Source organism: Symsagittifera roscoffensis, chromosome 4 (assembly GCF_963678635.1).
Source record: "Symsagittifera roscoffensis chromosome 4, txSymRosc1.1, whole genome shotgun sequence".
Lineage (NCBI taxonomy): Eukaryota > Metazoa > Xenacoelomorpha > Acoela > Convolutidae > Symsagittifera > Symsagittifera roscoffensis.
In genome coordinates, this window is record NC_087065.1 from 51,978,240 (window position 1) to 51,987,940 (window position 9,701).

Genomic DNA, 9,701 nt, shown 5'->3' on the forward strand with positions numbered 1-9,701 from the left:
CTGCTCCTTTTTTTTCAAGGCTAGCTTTTTTTAACTTTATAATGGCAAACACCTGTGTAATGAGCAAAGTTAAAAACGAGAAGTGATTTTGTCCATCTTTTTAATGACTATTTACACTTTTTCAAAAGTTGAACTTTTCTGCGCAACACCAAAGAATATCGAAAAAAAAGCTTGACGCGTGATTTTTCCAGTAACGGTGTCAACAAACATACAATTGCCACCAAATGCCCACCAAATTCCCTTCGTTTTTCGGGGCTCTGTTTTGCGTAGCTGAGTCGGTTGGACTTCCAATAGGGTTGGATCTAATTAATAACTCTTGAGAAGGAGGCTGAATTTTTAAAAATGAAATATTTATTTTTTGGCAGAGTAAAAATATTTCTCAGCTCTCCTTAAATTCTAAAAAGATATTTATAAACCAGGTATTTTGAGGCTGGTTGGCTAAATCAGATGTTATTTTACGAGCATAATTGCGGGCGTAGCTTTGTACGGCCAGTCAACTCCCTGATTCAACGCAATTCACTTAATTAGATGTCAAGATTTTTTGCCACTTTTATGACACTAGACTTTTTCCCCGTTGACATGTTTTTTTTTAAATTTATAAGAAAATAATTTAGCTGTATTTTGAAGCCGCAGTAATCTCCAAATTCCTTTTTGGAGTCCTATTTGGTCTAGCGGTAAAGTGTTTGCCATGGGAACCTAAGGTCTAGGGTCTGAGTCCCGACGGGAACTTGTTTTTTTATCATCTAGGAGTTGTCGGGTTATCGTATGTGCTTAGTTTTTGTCGGCTTTCCAAGGGATGGACTGTGCTTGAAGGCTGTGGAAACTTTCAGCATTTCCGAGTGCTGTATCTAGCATTTGTAAAGATGCATTTAATTGAGGTTAAAGCTTTTGTAGAATTTATTTGATATGTTCAGTTTTCTGCGTGTGATTCTTAAGACTCCTAGATGTTACGTCCTCCGAAGTACCAAAACATGTAATGTATCATTCAAATGACCTACTATGAGGAAACTGAACGACATATCGCACGCCGTAATTATCAAAGAAGCGCAGGAATTTTTCTTTTGCATTATAATCTAATGATTTTTTGGCTTCCTGAAAGCGAATGATTTTTGTCGGCTCAATGGCCGAGGTATTTTTGGGCACTTTTTGCACGTTTTTAGGCACTTTTTGGAAAGTTTTGACCAACAAATTGCTCTTTTTCGGCGCGCGCTCCTCCCTCAAAATTAGTAATATTGGTGCCAAAGGCGCCTTTATAAAATTTTTAAGGACTGTCACCAAAAATGGATATCTCAAAATAGTACAAAGGGGGACCATTTGGGCCGGCAGGGGGTCGAATCCACGTGGAGGGGGGGGGGGGGCGTCCGCCACCCTCCCACTTAATCCCTCCCTGTGTTACTTAAACAGCCTTCTGCGATTTTCATAGATTGTTAAACATGCCGAACACGTTATTTTTGGTGTGCATTCAAATTATTTTTTCATTAATTTTTCAATAATCGTTGAGGTTGCTTTTTTGTTTGCATTTGCGAATAGCTAGTGTTTATTGCAATGAATAAAAGTTTTTCAGGGTTCAATTTTGAAACTTATCACGAGCCATAACTCTATTTGTTGAAACATAATTATTTAGGACATGATTTTCGAAGTTTTTAAAAAGGTTCAATCTATTTTTTGGTGTCTATTTTCTATGGTTATAGCTACAAATTTTGTGACTGTCTTCATAGTTTTCATTAATTTTTAGTATTGTTCTTCACTATTTTCTTGGTTATGGCCGGGATTCAACGCTCGATGTGTTATTTACTTCAATGAGAACACTTATCTAAGTCTGATATTTTTCAGGAAATTTATTTACATTTTGTGCACTTTGTGCACATTTTGTACAATTGAATTTTTAGCGTTTTTTTTTTTCAGTTCAGTTCAGTTAGTTTTTAAAGGAAGTCAAACTCCACAATCGAAAGTGCTAGGGTCACTCAGCGTCTTTTGCAGTCTATCAATCAATCATATGGCAATTTATTAAGTTGGTATGCTAAAAGATTCATTTTGTAGTAGTTAGAACATAATTGAAAGATGCCCGAGGCCATCTTCAACTAAGTTCTAACTGTTTTTGCTCTTTCTGAGGGAAAGATGCCGGTAAATTCTGAAAGAGCCCGGAAAATTGTGAAAGAGCCCGGAAAATTCTGAAAGAGCCCGGAAAACTCTGAAAGAGCCCGGAAAAGTGCGCGAAACTATGCAAATGATATCTTTTTTCTAGCATGCGTTCTATTATTTCATTTTTCTTTCATGCCTTGTCGTGAGAGAACATGTGTGAAAGAGCAAAAACATACTCTTCTCACTTTGTATGCTGAAAAATTGGTCTGCTAAAAAATCGGTCCCCGTTTTTCATTGTAAGCAATATCTCTATGCCCACTTTTAAAGCCATCTCTGCTGTGGATTGCACTCTAGATATGTTAAGCAAACTATCATTTTCTCATGAAATTCTATTCAATGCATCTTTCAAAATAGCTGTGGTGTGTATATTACTCTCACGCTCAAGCTTACCTCTTTTAAAAAAGGATGTTAATTTATCAATGGTAAAATAAAAAAGATTGAAATTTTTACGTCAAAAAAGAACGGAAGTTGAAGGTATCAGTTTTCAGTAATTGAGGATGCTCAATACAATTAAGGTGTAGGCAGCTTTGGCTCCCGATGAAGGCTTGCAAAAGTTACAGCAACCCATTTCCTATCTTCATAATCAATTGCTGTAATGATTGTTCTGTTAAGGCGTCGGTTTACCTTTTAACTGGGGGTGTTAGCTTTTAAGGCAATGCAAGATGTGTCAGATTTTCGGCCTTGTGTTTTTTTGTGGAAGTCCTTATTGACTATGACATGTTTGGTTTTTAACTTGGCGGTGTTTAGTTTCATTTTCTTGATTATTTTACTTTCGAATCCCTCCAACTTGAAGCGTAATAGCAGAAATAACATTGCTGCAAAATTAATTTTGCGTTGAAACTTCTCAGGTTAAATCTATAACTCAGATAAGTAAATAATTTGAGTAAGGTTTCAAACTTATTTTTTAAAAAATTATGGACATTTTTAGGCCAGTTATTTTGAATTTTTCGAGCTCTGTCGAAACCCCAGAATTGCAATCTTCGGCGCTGCAAGTATTTATTGAGAGAAACAGAAAGTTGGGACAGCGCCGCAGTTACTTATTGGCCGAGTTGCTAGGTTTTGACTGCACGGCAGGTTTTTTATTAACCAAAATGGAGCTGTGACGAAATATTAAATAAACGGTGAAAAGTAAAGGCTGCAAGGTTGAATAAATATTGCGGCAAAATTGTTTTTCCCGATGAAACTTCAAAGATTAAATGCATATCTATTACAGAAAAAAATTGTTAGAAATAGATTCGAAAAATTGTATCGACCTTTTTTAAGCCAGCCATGAATTTAAAGCGCTGCTGCAACTATATATATATTTTTAGCGCGCCAGCAATTTCTGGACGGTTTTGACCTAAGTTTTGTTTTCGGGAATTGATGAAATTTCGGCAACTGAAATTGACGGATTCCAACCCCCTCACCCTTAAGCACGCTACATATATTTAAAAATTATTGACTCCTGACTACCATTCAACTCATTACTGAAAAGCTTCGAACATGCAATTTTGATGAATTAATTCAGCCGAATATCAGTTGTGCCATCCTGCCATACGTTTGGCGGATGAACATATTTTAACAAAAAGAGTAATTTATTTGAGAGTTTTCTTGGGAACTTAATTTCTCATGCATTCATACAACGTGCTTCTCTGTTTTTTGTGTCTAACTTAATGCTTAAATATAATGCCTCTAATTCATTCAGCCAAAAATATATATTTGTTGATCAACAATTCTTCCAAGTCGTATTCCAACAAATGGGGAGGGTTACAAAAACCATCACTTTTAAAAATAAATGGAATGAGCGTAGATATTCCTTGTTGTCATTATTTACAAATACTTCAATAATAAGAATGCCTCATCAATCACAGGAAAGTGGCAAATTAGTTTTGAAGTTTTTTGATTTCGCGGTGAAAAAATGCCATCTTCATAGATGCTTGATAATTTCGTTGCGAGAAACAAAGGTTTCAAGGATGTGCGAGTTTGGAGTCCAGAATTGGCAACAAAGCCTTTCCTAATATGTACAAAGAGTCCATTTAAAAGATTAGAGCTTAAAAGATAAGATGTTTGAGTTGTTTTGACGCTAATTTATCCGTTAATGCTAGACTAATTGATTTTTAGCTTTTACTCAGAAAAGTAGAAAGCCAATAAGGGTAACTATTCATCGTCATCTGAGAAGTCGAAACGGTAAGTATCTTGCATTTCATAAATAGCCCTGAGTAGTGTTAAGAGGTCATAATGGAGTCGTGAGTAGTTTTCGTCAATTTCCTCCCCCGTTTCTTACCCCGCTGAATTAATTCTGGATAGCAATTTTGGCTCTATTCCTGTTTCTCTCCCCTTGTGAAGTTGCAGTTTGAGTTATCTAAAGGTCGTTCACGAAAAATTGCCAAAAATTGTTTTCTTGTTCAGGCTGACTCGATTAATTGCAGCTTAGAACATCAAAAATAATTATCAAGAGGCGTTCGTTAATCAATTTATTACCCTTGCGAATAGCATGCGTTATCAAATCTGAATGTAGATTTTTTGGGGGGTTAACAACTAGTTTAACAAAATCAGTTGAATCACTTATGATGCCGCTGTGCAGCTGACATGCTCGATTTCATAAAAATTCAAATTTAACTACTGGGTGGTTGATTTCATCAATTTTTGGAAAAAAAAGTATTTTTTTTCTCAAAAACCCTTCTACCAATTTTCAAAAAAAGGTATCCATAGAAAGACCACCTACATTTTGTGTGCCTGCATACTCCCCTGGTCTCTTTAGTTGACCGATTTTTTTTTGATTTTTTCGTTCTCTCACAAATTAAGCCACCAAATCTGAATGGATTTAGAACGGAATAGAACGCTCCCCTCATAAGCGACTACGCCCAAACTTTTTACACCTAAAATTATGGCCCTCGGAATAGTCAAATTTTTGATTTTTTGACTTTTCTCGAGAACTACTCAGCCAAACTCGTGTTTTTGGGTTCAATCGAAATTACTGGTCTGCTTAAGCGGCTGCGCCCAATTGTTTTTAAACAAAAAGCTATATTTCTCGGAAATGTCAACTTTCTAATTTGTTGACCGTTTCTTGAACTTTTCTCGATAAATATTCTGCCGAAGCTGATATCATAGGTTTAATCGACACAACAGGTTGTTGGAAGCTTGCATTTTGTTAATTTGCTACGCCTAGTTTCTTTTAACAAAAAGTTATGGCCTTCAAACTCGTGAATGTTTGGAAACATTGCCCGTTTTTTGGAAGTTTTTTCACTTTACTCGAAGACTACCGTGCTAATTCTCAGCTTAAGTGCTCAATCAAGAAACCCGATTTTGGAAATCTTCTCTACTTTACCGTCACGGCCTGCTTTTAGCAGAAAAAAATTACGGATTTCGGAAACACAATTTTTTGTACTTAGACCATTTTTTAGAAACTTTTTGAGTTTTCATATAAACTACCCTATCAAATCTACTTTCAATCGAAAGAAGTGGCTGTGCGATTTTTTCCTTGAGGAGGCGGATGACACTATGGCCCTTTCAACCATGACCGAAGCGGCATTCGAACCCACGACTTTTGTGTTAAAGGCCGTGCGTCTTACCCACTCGGCCAATTCTGCTCAGGCTTTTCAAATGATTGCGTTGTATCGCCTCTGTGTAGAAAAAATAAGAAGCTGAATTTTTTTGCGCAAAAGACATTTGTTTTTGGATAACCAAGTCGTAGTTTTTAGCAGCTCTCGAAAAGCACCTGCGAAGACGTTTTCTGACGTTGTTCCGAAGATTTCAGCAAAACTGCTGATTTAACAGCAAATCCCGACAGCCAACAGGTTCGTTTAACTCCCTGAAAATCAACCTCAGGTGTTTTTAGGAAAAATAACGTAGAACTAAAAGGTATGTTATAAATGCATGCTAGTTGAACTGAAACTACCGAATGAATTAATTAAATTTGGCAATTTTTGAATCCCATGGTGAAAAAACAAAAAAGTTATTATTAAAAATAGGGCTAAAAAGTTGTCGCTCTCGTATTTCGTCCGAAGCAAACATAACGACGCCACACTCGGTTACTTTGGTATTGTTTTGATTTCCACAGACATTGTCTCTTATTTCCGCAAAAATCGAGTTTCTCAAACGATTGTTGACTTAGTCGAAAAACAAAAAATGATTAAGCACTAAGCACTGGATTCCATAACAACAAATTTTTGTCAGAATTTCGTTCAGGCAACGTTTATTTCTGTAATCCAGCTACAAAACTACTAACACATGTAAAATATGTGTCTAGGAAATCCAGAACGAAGCAAGCACATTTTGTGCTCTGTTATAAAACCAAGTTTTGCATCGTACTGAAAAATGCATCTGGTAAAATGCTCCCATACGCCATATTAAATACAAAAGAATAGATTTCGCTCATTCTAACAAATCGATTATGGCAAATAAGCTTCTTTTAACCAATTTTGAACGATTTTTAAGATGGATTTAATCTCCGCTTACGAGTTAATAGCGCGAAATATATTGCGCGTTAATTGTCCCAAAATGGCAATCTTTAAACCCCCATAACTTTACGAAAAAGATCACAGGTAAAATATCTTTTTAAATGTAAGCTCAAGACAAGAATACCGTTTGAATGATATAAAAAAAAATTCCGTCAAAAAAGGCTAGTTAAAAAGTCGAAATTTGTCTGAAGAAAAAAAAACCCACCCCGAGCACAAATATTCCGTTACTTTCGTATCGAAAGTCGGAACAATAACCTTAAAAATGTGAGAGTTGGGGAAACCTTAAATTCGAGATAGGGAAGTACTTTTTGACGAAAACCGAAAGTAGCTTGATGGATCTGATTTTTTTATATTGCAGTCTGACAATGAGACTTCGAAAAAGTCAAAATTGCAGGAAAAAGTCAAAATGCAAGCTTCAAACGAGATATTGTCAAGTAGTGACCCCTTTGTTGATAACGGCACGATGGTTGTTTTGTGCTTTAATTATTGCTTGCATCTAATTTTTTTTTTTTTTGAAAATGACTGCGTTTTGTTGACATGTGCTAAATAATAAATAAATTTAAATTTTTGACTCTTGGTACATGACAAACAACGAGAGTGAAACTGACCCTATAAATGGTAATAGCTCCCAGGACATGCTTAATTTAAGATTTTTTTCTTGGCCTGAAATTGAGGCAATTGACATCAAGCCTTTCATTTCATTTTCCTTTGTGCCTTCCGAAAAAAAAAAACTGACGATGACTGGAATAGCGGTTAATGTTTTCTGTTATTTTCAGCAATAAAGTTTTTTTGTAATTCATGTTAATTGATCAATTCAAAAGTTACGAAATTAATCTTGTTTCTTTCGAAAACTTTTTAATTCTATTAATCGCAATTGAAAATTTTCAGTTTCATTGGTTTAATAATTTATAAGGGCTAAATGACTTGTGTAGAGACAGGGGGCCTATTTTGTCTTTAGCCTAAAACCAGTTTGAATTCTTGCAATTGATGCCTGTCAGTTTGTTCCGTGACAGCTAGTCATGTAGATCCGCGGCACACTTAAGTTTGCAGGGCATCTGAATCGGCAACATGTCTAATCTATCTGTCGAATTGAATTTCCGAGGAAATTAACCGACGTTCATTTTTGTTTTCCCTACCTCTTTGCTATGTGATGTTCCTAATCATATGAAGTTCAGATAACCTATACCAGTCCAGCTATAATTGTTAGGCTATATTGGCCTGCTGAGACAGCATTTTATTGAAAAAATCATATGTTTTTTGCAGCAGACTGATATCATTTCCTAAATAAGGCGCATTAATTTCCCAGTAGAGTTTGGATAATTGTTATTTGCCTTAGATCGTCAGACTTTCACGTAAGTTGGTGCATTTTGTTTGCTATGGTAATTTTTTTACAAAGTTTAAGTTTTACAAATATTCTGGGATTTTAATTGAGTTTCAAAAGCGTGTTCTGAGTCAAAAGCGTGTTCGCGAAATTTGCGGTCTCATTGGACTCGAGTAGAAGAAAGTGACAGGTCATTTTCAGGGGAGAGTTTGAGGTTGTGTTTTTTGTGGAAGTTAAAGATAAAAAAAGGTAAAATAAAAGGCTTTTTAATTCTGGCTTGCATATAAACGAATTCGACGGCAAAAGTATCGGGCTGGGTGAGTCACTTGGACAAAAATTAGATATAGTGTTAAGATGATTATCCCCGAAAGACTATGCTGCAAATTTTTCAGGCAGATCAGGCAGAAGGGAAATATGAAATTTGTCATCAGGGTTTAATGATTTACTCATTCAAAGGTTTTTGAGCGGTCAAGTAACCTTCTATTTGGGGTTTTTTTTTAATAAAGCCTCGGGAGATGAAGCTGTAGAGTGACGTCCGTAGGCTGATGGAATAAACGGAGCTAAAACCAAGCTCTGCAACATGGTGACTGTTTGAGGAGTTGTTTTTATAAATGGTCACACTTTATACAAAAGATTGATTCTGAAATTTGTATATAATGTTCTTTACTTTAATTTTCTTTAAGTCGAATATTGTATCATGTATCACGTCAAATCTTTTTCAGCCATGATTCAAATGGCGTTTAAAGAACTTCAAAAAATGTTTTTGGTTTGAGAAAAAAGGTTTAAAATTTTAAGTTTGAGTCTAATTTCGAGCGAGTTGAGAAAATTGTTGTTTGAAAAGTAAAAAACTTCGTTTTACTCCTGGAAAGCTAGTTTTGGAAGCTTCATTTAGCCCTTCCTTGGCGTTAAAATTTTGTTATTTTACGAGCATAATTGCGGGCGTAGCTTTGTACGGCCAGTCAACTCCCTGATTCAACGCAATTCACTTAATTAGATGTCAAGATTTTTTGCCACTTTTATGACACTAGACTTTTTCCCCGTTGACATGTTTTTTTTTAAATTTATAAGAAAATAATTTAGCTGTATTTTGAAGCCGCAGTAATCTCCAAATTCCTTTTTGGAGTCCTATTTGGTCTAGCGGTAAAGTGTTTGCCATGGGAACCTAAGGTCTAGGGTCTGAGTCCCGACGGGAACTTGTTTTTTTTATCATCTAGGAGTTGTCGGGTTATCGTATGTGCTTAGTTTTTGTCGGCTTTCCAAGGGATGGACTGTGCTTGAAGGCTGTGGAAACTTTCAGCATTTCCGAGTGCTGTATCTAGCATTTGTAAAGATGCATTTAATTGAGGTTAAAGCTTTTGTAGAATTTATTTGATATGTTCAGTTTTCTGCGTGTGATTCTTAAGACTCCTAGATGTTACGTCCTCCGAAGTACCAAAACATGTAATGTATCATTCAAATGACCTACTATGAGGAAACTGAACGACATATCGCACGCCGTAATTATCAAAGAAGCGCAGGAATTTTTCTTTTGCATTATAATCTAATGATTTTTTGGCTTCCTGAAAGCGAATGATTTTTGTCGGCTCAATGGCCGAGGTATTTTTGGGCACTTTTTGCACGTTTTTAGGCACTTTTTGGAAAGTTTTGACCAACAAATTGCTCTTTTTCGGCGCGCGCTCCTCCCTCAAAATTAGTAATATTGGTGCCAAAGGCGCCTTTATAAAATTTTTAAGGACTGTCACCAAAAATGGATATCTCAAAATAGTACAAAGGGGGACCATTTGGGCCGGCAGGGGGTC